Raw genomic sequence first — 12,580 nt, 5'->3', positions numbered from 1 at the left:
AATTTGGCTTTTTAAGGCATTCTTCTCCTCATTGCCTTTTTGAGCCTCTTTTGCCATTTGAGTTTCTATTTTTTAAGCTGTGATTTTCCTCAGTCAGGCTGTTGACTCTCATTTTGTAATTTTCTTGCATCATTCTTATTTATCTTCCCAATTTTTCCTCCACTTCCCTTATCTGCTTCTTAATGTCCTCTATGGCCTATAACCAGCTTGTATTTTCCTTTGAAGCTTTTGGTGCAGGAGTTCTGACTTCACTGTCTTCCTCCTGTTCCATGCTTTGCTCCTTTTTGTCCCCCAAATAGGAGTGTAATGTTGGAATCTTCTGTCTGCTTTGTTTCCTTTGCTTGGTCATGTTGCCCCTCAGTCATTTGACCCCTGGGCTTTTTGACACAGTAGTACTCTGCCACCAGACAGGGAAGCTTTTGTCCCAAACACTGGGGTTTTCTCAGCTGCTGGAGGTATTAGATGGGTGCCCTCTCTGATGTCTCCACATGCTCTGGCAAGCAGGACACATGCCCCAGGACCTTCACCCTAGATTGCAATCCAGATCCAAAAAGGTTAAAGCAAGAGCAATTACCCCTCAGACTGGTGCTTGGTCCCCCTACACTCTGCAGGCCAGGAGCTGAAGCTGCCACATGGCGCTGGCTGGCTGTGCTGGCATCTCAGCAGGGTCTCGCCCTGGGGGGCAAAAGCCATGCACTTCCACTTACTGGGTCCCAAAGTCCAGACTATACTGACCTTTCACTTTGTCCTTCACATCTATGTGTTGATAAATCTGGAAATGGCCACAGATGCTGCTGATCTGGAGTCCCTCTGGCTACAGCTGGTCAGCCTTGGCTCCCAGAGCACTGCGCTGGCCGATTTCTGCTGGCCTGCAGGGCTGTCCTCAGCCGGAGGTTAGCTTCTCTGTGTCATTTTGTGGGTTCTGCAGCTCCAAAGTTTGTTTAGAGTCGCCTTTTTACATGGATTGGGGAAGGTGGAAGCCTGAGCAGTGGGGAGATCCTGCTTTTACTCCACCATCTTGACTCTGCCCCCCCTGATCCCTTCTTGACCCAAAGACAAAATAAAAAAAGATTATGCCCTTTGGAAAAGGATAAAGGAGCATAGATTCAACTTGCATATAGATATATTAATCTCTTATTATATGACTATTTTCTGTGACTACATCAGCTGATATGGGAGAGAATTACATCACCCCCTCCCTTACACATAAATCATTGGTGCTATCAAACTTAGTCACTGTACTGTTTTCAAGTCCTTTTGTTTATACATCATCATCTTATTAATTTTTGCAAATTAAGCTGATGCTAATTGCTTCTATTAATATAATAATAATAACTAAGATTTATGTAGTGCTTACTCTGTGTCAGGTACTGTTTTAATTGCTTTACTATTATCTCATCTGCTTCTAACAACAACCCTGGAAGATAGGTGTTATTATTATCCCTATTTTATATATGAGGAAACTGAAGCAAACAGGTGAAGTGACTTGTTCAGGGTTACACAACTAGGAATTGTCTGAGGCTGAATTTTAAATCAGATCTTTCCTGTCTACAGACCTGGCATTCTATTCACTATTCCACCTAGCTGTGCAGTTAAAATTGATAATTTTGTCATTATCAGTGTCAAATAAAGTCTCAGATACTTATAGCTGTGTGATCTGGGATAACTGGGATAACTCACTTTACCTCCGTTTGTCTCAGTTTCCTCAACTGTAAAATAGGGATCATAAGCAGTACTTACCTCTCAAGGTTGTGAGGATCAAAAGATAATATTTATAAATTGCATCTCACGGTAGTCTCTAAATAAATGCTAATAACAATGGTAATTATTGAATTATTAGTATCAATTAATTATTGATTATTATAATAAATTATTATTATCAATTGTGAAAACTGGGGTCCCTAGATGGGAAGCAATTTGCCAAAGGCTGTATGCCTAGTAAGTGGCAGACCCAGGATTTGAACCCTGACTAAAAATGTATTGCACTATCTCTTACATTCAGATTGGAATGAACTGAATAAATATTTGTTGAATGCTATGGCATGAATTGTTACAAATGGATCTTTGGGTGGGTCAGTGGGGTGCTCAGGTATCATTGTGTCACTAAACTTTTTCTCAGCGGCTTTAGAGTAAACCAAATTTTCACACTCTCCTCTCCGTAACTAAAGCAATCACAAATAATTTACACCCTCCTGATTCTATGTCCAAGTCTCCAGAGTTAAAGCAAAGTTGAGGAAATAACCTAGAGTATTTAGACTAAGTCTTACTTTCACTTGCATTATCTGGTGATTATACTTTTTTACCTGAAATTGAACTAGTCATTGCTTCAGTTTGGTAATATAGAACTGGTTCTTTTACTAAGCTTGAAATTGCCTCTCTTTGTTTCTCTCTCTCCTTCCCTCTGTCTTTCTCTCTCTCTCTCTCTCCCTCCCTTCCTCCCTCTCCCTGTATTTCTCTCTATTTCTATCTCCTTGAATCAGCTTTGACATCAGTGGGTCAAGTACAGAACTGAATGGACAATTCTAAACATTGGTCAAAAGTTCTCTTTGCAAAAATGTGGTGAAAATGCTCTTCCCTAGGGCTTATGCAGTTACTGACTGTTAAATGGTGACGTCTGTGGCAGGATTGGATTTCATTTTCCTTTAGCAGTTCATACTAGGAGTGTCTTTCCCAGGGTCTTAATTTCCATTCCTCCTCCTCCAATCCTTTTATGTAGTTAAACTAGAAGACAGATAGGTTGAGGCTAGGTTGTGTAGGACTTTAAAAGCTAAATGTGAGTTTCTATTTTATTCTCTAGGCAATAGGAAGACGGCAGAGTTATTTAAGAAGGGGAGTCACATGATCAGATCCATGCTTAAGGAAAATTATTTTGGCAGCACAGTGAGAAAGCAGGCTGGAGTAGTGAGAGACTTGATAAACCAGAGTCTTAAAAAATTATACTTTCTATTTAAAAATTGTATGCCATTTTTGTTTTTATATTAACTTTCATTTTCAAGTATATGCTCCTCCCATAGAAAACCATACCTTGCAACAAAGAAGAAAGAGGGAGAAGACAAGAAGAAGGAGGAGGAGGAAGAGGAGGAGAATTTGAGAGAGGAAAGGAGGAAGAGGGGGAAGGTGAGAGACACTGAGAAGCACTTCAGCAAATCTAAACAATACATGAATCAAGTGTGGCAGTATGTGTAATGTAGCACATTCATAGACCCCTATCTCAGCAAAGAAGAGAGGGAGGTGAATTTTCTTATTTCTTCCTTAGGGCAAAGTTTGGTCATTATACATAATGCTTTTAAAAAATATTTATTTATACATTATGCTTTTTAAAAAATGTTTTTGGTGATGGTGTCAGTTGGATTTGGGAAAGATATTATCATTGAAACAGAAAAAAAACCAAACCAAAAATCATTTTCTGTTGTTAAGGTTATGATGCCATCAGATTTTCCTTTGGCACTGTTTTATTTCCTTTAGAATTTCTCATCTTCTTGGTTGCTTTGTGCCACCTTCCTCTATACCCATCTTTCCATTTCCTCCCTTCCTGTTCATGCCCCATCTTTATTTTCAGCTTGCTCCTCCTCTCACACTTTTCAGTTGGTCTTACTCTTTTTCTACCCTAAACTCCTTTCTCCCCTTTCCCTCTTCACTCTAGACAATCTTTCCTGCCACTTTCCTTTCATCCTCCCTGTCCTATTCTCTCTCCTGGGCACCCATGATGTCTCCTTTTCCCACCTCTTAATTTAATAGTTTTGTAATTCTGGTCTCTCCAGTCTCTTGCCCTTCCAGTCTAGTCTTAGCTGCCAAAGTCATTTTCTTTTTCTATCGTCTGAAGCAGTGATGGCAAACTTAAATAGAAACAGGGCCATTAAACCAAACCTTTGGGCCACATACTGACTTAGTTTTAAAATGTAATATTATCTATTTTTTTTTGTGTTTTTATTTATTTTACTATTTCCCAATGACATTTTCATGTGGTTCAGGTTGCACTCAGGGGGCCCCTTTTAGCTGGTGGGCTGCCTGTTTGATGACTCTGGCCCAGAGGATCAAATGGCTCCTCTGTTTAGCTTTTCATGCCCTTCACCACCTGTTCCCAGCCTCACTTTGATGCCTCATTGGACATTACTCCCCCTCTCACACTCTGCAATCCAGTCAAATCCTCCTTCTTTCTGTTCTTTACACAGGACATTCTGTTTCAGTGCCCCATAGAGCCCCTCAGTCCTAAAAGAGTTTCCTCATGAAACCTTTCATGAATTCTCCAAATCTTAGTCCTTCACTCTCTATTTTGTATATAGATGTACTTATTAACTTTTGTTTTTATGTTATACTTGTCTTGCACGTCAAGATTGCTTTATTCTTTGTATTTGTATCCCTAGTGCTAATGCTTCCTGATTATATAAATTAGGTGACTCATAAATATTAGTCCAGCTGAACTGAATTGCTACTTGCACGGTGGCCATAACCCCACTGGAAGGTCTTGTGAAGCCTTGTATCATCCAGGGTTAACCATGCACTGCCAGGATTTTCCCTGCTTTGCAGTCACGGTGAGGAGAGTGGCGCTAACCCAGAAGTCCTGGGATTTGATAGTGATTCCCATTGCTACGATATCATGGACACTTTGTGTTCCTGGAGGTTTCAAGGGCCTTTATTCCATTGTTGAATCAATGGAAGAGAGAGGAAAAGGTCCAAAGCTTTGAATCTGACATCCCTGGGAAATTATTGAGTTTTCTCTTTGGTGGCCTGATACGTCAGGGGTCTACCATCCAATGAAAATTTTCACTGACTGCATGGAGGCTGCCAATTCATAAGGCTACTGACATTGGGATAACAAAGGAAATAGATTAGTTTATTCCCTCCCACAATGAATTCTACATTTTGATGTGGCCTAATTAGTACAAAATTCTTGGGTAAAGTTTTGGCTCAACATAAAACTAAAGAATAGAATTAACAGGAACACTGCTCCTTACCTAGCATTTTGTTCACCCCTCTCATACACTGATATATATTATTTTCTATTGTAAACTGTTTGAATGTGTATCGCAGCCTCCTATAAAAGCTCCATGAGGGCAGGATGGCCCAGTGGATAGAGTGTTGGGCCTGGAATCAGGATGACCTGAGTTCAAATTCATCCTCAGATACTTACTAACTGTGTGACCCTGGGTAAGTCACTTAACTCTCTTTGCCTCAGTTTCCTCACCTATAAAATGAGCTAAAGAAGGAAATGACAAACTAGTATCTTCACAAAGAAAACTCTAAAAAGGGTTCATGAAAAGCTGGCATGACTGAGCAATGAAAATGACAGCAATCTCTCCTAAAGACTTCCTTTACCCTTCATATCCAATCAATGGCCAGTTTTAATTCCAATGTGTGAACTTACATACCTACCATTCTAGCACAGACCCTCATCAGCTCACTTCTGCTATTGTAACAATCCCCATTGGGTCTCCCTACCTATAGTCTCCCCATTTTCTAATCCATCTTCTTCACAACTGCCAAGTTGATATTATGAAAGCATAGGTTTGACCATGTAGAAGACAGTGTGCTACAATGGAAAGGCATGGGATTTGGAGTCATCTGACCTAGATTCAAACCCAGGCTCTGCCACTTACAGCCTCTGTGATACTGGGCAAATCTCTGAACCTCATTTGCTCAGAGACAGTTCCTTTTAGTGCATAGACCACCAGAGCTGGAATCAGGAAGATCTTGGCTTAAATCCCATCTCATTCAATTAAATCACTTAGCCTCTTCTAGCCTCTATAAAATAAGGGAATTGGATAGGATGACTTTTGAGGTACCCTCTAGCTCTAAATCTTTGCTTCTACACCATTACCCAGATCAAGAATCTCCAATGGATCCCTCTTGGATACAATTCAGACTCTATTTCGATTTTAAGGCCTTTCAACAATCTACCTCCCTCTTTCTAACTGAACTTTCCATCTCCTTCCTCCATGCCTTTGGAGTGTTCTCAATGCCTGGAGAAAACTCCCTCCTTACCTATAACTCAGAATACCTACATTCGCTTCAAAACTTAGCTCACATCACCTCCTACATGAGCTTTCCTGATCTCACACAATTTCTAGTTCCTATACCCTAAAAATTACTCAGTATATATTTTGCATTTTTCTATGTACATATTCATACTCTTTTCTTTTCCCCTCCCCCATAGAATGTAAGCTCCTCAAGAGTAAATACTATTTGATTTTTGCCTTTGTATCTACAGCACAGTGATTGATACATAATAGGCACTTATCACAGGATCATAGGGTCATAGATATGACACTGAAGAGGCCCTTGGAACTTATCTAGTACAACCTACTTATTTTACAGATGAGGAAACTGAGGCTCAGAATGCTGGTAAGTGACTTGTCCAAGGTCAAATGTAAGTGGCAGAGCTGAAATTCAAATCAAAGTCTCACTCTAGACTTAGTATTCAATAGATGCTTGTTGAATGAGTAGTAGTTACTCTGGGCAATTTTTGTTGAATGATTGAATGTCCTCTTCATTCATTTGTGGACTTGCTTTGGAGATTCCATTTTGCTCCACATTTGTGACCCATTCCTTCCTAACTTCTAAATGCTTCTTTGGATCTTTGAAGACTGAAATTATCCTCTTCATGACTCCAGAGAGGGTTGCAGTGACCTGCTTTTCTGCTAATGCGTGTTGTAGAGCAAGCTTTCCTTCATGATTAAAATCTCCCACAAACATCAGTTCTTGAGACTTTCTCAACCCTCTTATCTGTTTTAGAAGCAATCAATCTTCCCTCCTCCTCCCTCTGCCTACCTGCTCATGCCCCTTCTGATTACTTCATCTATGGCCTTGTCTACACATGCAAAATAAAAGGGAGAATGGAGACAACTATGTATGCAATGTAGACTCCAAAGTCATTGCTGCTTGATGTTCATACCCACAGAGTGAACTCTGTATCTGAAGATAACACTGTGTGTGCATTTTCAGCTCTGACAGATATAAGGCAATGACCTGGACTATATGTGGACCTGAATGGTGAAAAGTTCTTCCCTTCTTCAAGCATATGTTCCTAAATCATGACCTTGTATCTTTGCATTCCTGGTTTGGAATGCTGTTTCTGTTGGTTGTTGAAAATTATTTCTAATTTACTAAAAAAAGGAAGAGTGGGAGGAAGAAAGAGGACAACTCCTCTATACCAAGCACTGTGTAGGCTTGTGAAGGCTTGTGGTGTAGTTCCAAGAATTCTTGGAGGAAAGGGAGACCTGAGTATGAATCTTATCTTGGAAATTATGTGATCATGGGCAATTCATTCAGCCTCAGTTTTCTTATTTGTAAAATAGGAAATAATAGCACAAGTAGAATGTACCTTGCAGGACTGTCATGAGTTAATGTTTGTACAGTACACAGTGAGATAACACTTGTAAAAATCATTTAGCACAGTGCCTGGTGCAGAGTAGGCCCTACATAAATGCTTCTTCCCTTCCCCTTCCCTGCTTTGTCAAGTCCATGGGCTGTGTAAAAATCTCATCTAATAGCTATGAGGTCTTTGCAATTTACTTATTTATTTTTGATTTTTGGAGGGCAGGGCAAATGGGGTTAAGTGACTTGCCCAAGGTCACATGGCTAATAAGTGTTAAGAGGCTGGATTTGAACTCGGGTCCTCCTGACTCCAGGGCTGGTGCTCTATTTACTGGGCCAGCTAGCTGCCCTGGGCTTTGCAATTTAATTTGGGGAAATGAGACTTACATATAAGTAACTGCAATTCTAGGAAACTCTTGATTTCTTGATAAGAAAGTTCTGATAAGACATTGTAAAAGAAGTGTCCTTCATTAGATCACCTATCAATTTTGATATGGAAAAACTGATCACTGTAGCTTTCTGTGTTGAGTGACTTATGTGGTAAAGATTAATGTGCAAAATGGAAACCCAATACTAGTTGGTTTTTTTTTAATGTGATATATTTTGTTTCCTCTAGAGCAGAGGTTCTTAACTGGGGGTCCATGGATGGATTTCATGGGTTCCATGAATTTCGAGGGGAAAATTTTTTCATCTTTATTTTCACTAGGTTCTAGCAAAATATCGTTTTTTCAGTTATAAAGTAGGCAACAATATGTAGGGTCAATAGGCTTCACCAGACTGCCAAAGGAGTCTCTGATAGAAAAAAAGGCTATAAGAAACCTTGCTCTATGGAGTGATATTATCTATACATATATGGTAGTTATTGATTGCAAATTAACTATTATGATTCACAAACTGTATCTAGCCATAGTCTCCCAAGGTCCAGTCCTTTGTTGTCAAGTACCCAATGGACATTTCAAATTGGCTGTACCATAGGCATCCTAAACTCAACATGTCTAAATCAGATCTTGTTATCTTTATTCCCCAAACCACCTCTCCCAAACATTCCAATTCCTGTCAAAGGCAACATCATTTTTCCAGTCTCACATTGCTTATAACCTCCTCACTCTCTCTCATCCCACACATCCAGTTACTTGCTAAATCTTGCCATTTCCCCCTTCACAATATTTTTCACATCTGACCTCTTCTCTCCATTCATGCAGGGAACTTAGCTCAGGTTCTCACCACCTCTCACCTAGACAATTGAAGTTACTTCTTAATTGATTGCCTTGCCTCAGGTCTCTCCCTGATTCATTCTATCCTCCGCACAACTGCTAAAGGGATCAACTTAAGCATCTGACCATGTTGGTCCCTTACTCAATGAACTCCATTTCCTTCTTACCACTTCTATGATAAAATAGAAATTAGACTCCTCTGTTTGGCTTTTAAAGTCTTTTGCAGCCTGATCACAATGTGTCTTTCCAACCTTGTTATGCATTACCCCTCTTTTCACTCTGTGCAGTCCAGCCAAACTGGTCTTACTCACCCATGGCACTCACTGGTGGCACCTTTGTTCTCCATGCTTTCATATTAGCTCTCCCTCTCATTTGGAATGCACTCCCTAATTACCTTTGTTTCTTAGAATCCCTCATTTTTTTTTTACAAGATGCTTTGCCAAGCACCACATTTTTTGAGAAGCCTTTCCTGACCCCTTCAATTTATCAATGCCACTGCCCAATATCTTAAAAAAAAAATTACCATGGTTACTATAAGAAAATCTGCTGGGGCTGGGGGAAGGGGGAATGAGAAGGGAACAGGCAATTTTAAAGTGTCTAACATATGCCAAATTCTTTATAAATGTTATCTCATTTGATTCTCATGACAACTCTGTAAGTTGGTGCTATCATTGTCCCCATTTTATAGTTAAGGAAATTGAGGCATACATAAATAACTTGCTCAGTGTCACACAGTTAGTAGTGTCTGAGACTGGGCTTGACTTAAGTTTTCCTGCCTCCGGTGTCACTGCTTTATTCACAGGGACATCTAGCTTCCTCCTAGGTAAACAGAGGTTAAATAACTTACCCAAGGTCACACAGCTAGTACATGTCTGAGGCCAGATTTGAACTCAGCTTTTCCTGACTCCAGGCCTACGACTTTATCTACTCTGCCACCTAGCTGCCTCCCATTCACACATGAAAAAGTGGGTGAATAGTGAATGACATCAGATTATAAGATGTAGTTGGATGTCCATTGAATTATTCTTTCAGGATGTATATCTTGAATAGACTCTTATAGGAATAATGGAATGAGTTCATTGAAATTAATAGGAGGAGGGCACTGGTCAGAATCATGTTCAAGAAACTGAGATACACAGATAAAAGACAGAGTAGAGATTGCCCCCTGTAATGGTAATGGGAATTTGAAGATCTTCTCTGCTCCTTAATAAGTCTAAGGGAATTTGAAGACTTTCCCTGCTTTAAAAATATACCCTTCCCCCTAATAGGCTGAATGTAATCACATGGAGCCTGTGGTGGGAGGAGTTTGCTGAAGGGTGGAGCAGAGCCCACAGAAAGCTGGAGATCAGAACAGCTAGACACAGTTGGGAGGAGAGAACGCATCCAAGGGAGACAGTTATGTTTGTGAGTAAAAGTTGGTGTATTCCATCTGCTGTGACAGGTAGGCTTGTGTTAGTTTGTGGGAAGGCTAAAGGATGCTATGGCTCTCTGTGCTGTTGTGGCTTATTAACTTCTTTGCTACTGTAATGGAACTGTCTTTCTGGTTTTGGGATTCAGTTTTCTGGTATCTGAATAAATGTTTTGCTTCTGGTCTTCTGTAAGGAGAGTCTGTTATATTTTGTGATCAAGTACTATGCAGGTATGTTTTTTTTTTTAAGCAATTGGGGTTAAGTAACTTGCTCAAGGTTACATGGCCAGTTATTTCTGGGTGTGGTGCAAAGTGTCTGAGCCCGGATTCGATCCCAGGTCATCCCCAAGTCATCCTGACTCTGGGGCAGGTGCTCTTACCGGCTGTGCTACCTGGCCGCCCCTGCAGGTATGTTTATAATGACTGTTGGCACTGTGAATATTGCATTGGCACTACACTCCCCCTACCAATTTAGCCGAGCTTCTAAATCTTAACATTTTCTCAGCAATGCTCTGAAGAATCTACAGTGAAGGTGGCCCAGAGGGCAATGTAGGTCATATGGTGGATCTAAATAGACCACAGGATATGACCAATGTGATTCAGAAGTGGTATTAAAATACCATCAAGGCCTTGAAATAAGAGTAAGAGTAAGAGATGGATCAGTCGTGTAGTGAAATGTGGGATAACAGATGCACAACATCCCAAGGCTGTGCCACTGATCATGAATAAGGGCAATAGCCAGAGGAAGGTCTCCAGTGAGTGGGAGGTTTTATTGAAAGGAATAGACAAAAATCACACTGGATGTTAAGATACAGATAGGTTATGATTGGTGCCAATGAAAGGAATACACAGACTGATAAAATCAAAATCCTTGTTCAGAAATTTTGTGTCTCTCTCTCCCTGTATCACCATGTTGCCTGGTTGGTGGTAGGACAGGGTACAAGGAGAGGAAAGGGGGAGGAGAAGGGAATGAGCATATATTAAATAGTACTACAATGATGTCAAACTCAAATGGAAACAGGGGACCACTAATCCATATATGAGTTCCTGTGGACCCCAAATTGATTTAGCTTTAGATATATGTTTTATTGTGTTGTTATTTATTTTGTCAAATGTATCCCAATTACATTTTAATATGGCTTGGTCTGTCTTGAATAAAATTTAACTCAGGTCTTTCTGAGTCTAAGTCCAGTGTTCTATCCACTATGCTGCCTAGTAGGGAGGTAAGATTATTGGTTAAGAAAATTTTGACCTAGGGGGCAGCTAGGTGGTGCAGTGAATAGAGCACCAGCCCTGGAAGCAGGACAACCTGAGTTCAAATTTGGCCTCAGACACTTAACACTTACTAGCTATGTGACCTTGGGCAAGTCACTTAACCCCAATTGCCCTGCCTTCCCCCCTGCGAAAAAGAGAAGAACATCTTGACCTAAGTTCAGCATAGTGGAATTATGTATGGATTCTGAGTGCCAGCCCTGTATATTTATTTGGAACTCAAGGATACAGAGCTTCCTATTACTATTTGAAAGAGGTAAAGAGGATAGGGCATGATTAAGAGAAAGAGAGAGGGAGAAAGGGAGAGAGGGGGGTGGAGAAGAAGGAAGAGGAAAAGGAGGAAGAGGAAGAAGAAAGGAGGGAGAAGGGAGGAAAAAGGGAGAAATGAGAAGAGAAGGGTGGAAAGAGATGGGGAGAGTGGAAAAGAGAGAAATGGGGGGGGGGTGAAACAGGTGGGGGAAGGGGAGAGGATAGGAGGAGGTGGATATTGACTCCACCCTACTCCTGAGGACTGATATTTTGGAAAAAGAATTGACTTTGGAGTCAGAGGACCTGAGTTAGATTCCTGTCTCTGCTACTTGCTGCCTGTGTGACCATGAATGTTATTTCTCCTCTCTGAGTCTCTCTTTTTTTTTTTTTCATGAGGGAGCTGGACTAGAAAATTTCTTCCACATCTAACATTTTATTATCTTATTAATATTCACTATAGTAGCAAGTTGCTATATATTTTGGGGGCAGTTGATTACTTTTATATGCCTTAGTTTTTCCATCTGTAGAATGGAAATAACATGGGATCAAAATTATATTCTTGATTCTTCCCCCATGAAAAGAGAGAGGATTATCACAAATCCATAGGGATGATCTCTACAGCAATCCTTACTAGGGAAAGGATATTTTACTTTTGTCCTTGTGGCAAGTGCTGTTAAATTGTTTGGTGCTGGTACAAAGTGGCATTACCTATGTGTGCCCGCTCCTTTGTGTGGCTGGAGTAATAGCAGCAGGGCATCAGATCAGGTGTTTCCTTTGCAAAGCTATGACTATAGCTGTGGCCCTGTGGCCCTAGAGGTGGCACAGTATGACCACGTTGCGGATGACTCAGAGTTGTCTTTGTAGGTGCCCGACCCTGAGAACTGTGTGTGACAATACAAAGTAGAGCAGAGGTCCATGTGCACACCAAGTTCTTCAGGCAACAACAGCATTACAGTGAATTTAACCAATAATCATTAAATACTTAATATGTGCAGAGCAGAGTGTATGCATCAGGCATAGGAAAACAAGAAGCAAACAGTCCCAGACCCCTAGGAGTTTGTGAACTAATTGGGAAGATAAGCTATAAACAGAAAAAGTATGAGACTTCACATTTGCTTCTTCC

General features: G+C 40.6%; 1 long non-coding RNA gene across 4 annotated transcripts in view; it reads left to right on the top strand.

Moving 5' to 3' along the window:
- Positions 1-2,745: 2,745 nt before the first annotated feature.
- Positions 2,746-12,580, top strand: part of LOC138144018 (uncharacterized) — a 192,238-nt gene continuing 182,403 nt past the window's right edge. Inside the window, exon 1 of one of the 4 annotated variants that reach the window (XR_011163848.1) lies at positions 2,746-3,117. This is a non-coding gene — a long non-coding RNA (uncharacterized lncRNA). Of the gene's footprint in view, positions 3,118-9,875; positions 9,970-12,580 lie in introns of those variants that run through there. The other 3 variants (XR_011163851.1, XR_011163850.1, XR_011163849.1) reach the window with 3 other exon arrangements.

This window comes from Petaurus breviceps, unplaced genomic scaffold (genome assembly GCF_028583685.1).
Source record: "Petaurus breviceps papuanus isolate PSGF00001 unplaced genomic scaffold, PetGlider_PUasm1.0 90683, whole genome shotgun sequence".
Classification (NCBI taxonomy): Eukaryota; Metazoa; Chordata; class Mammalia; order Diprotodontia; family Petauridae; genus Petaurus; species Petaurus breviceps.
Note: the sequence above shows the minus strand (reverse complement) of the source record. Positions and strands in the feature narration are given on the sequence as shown.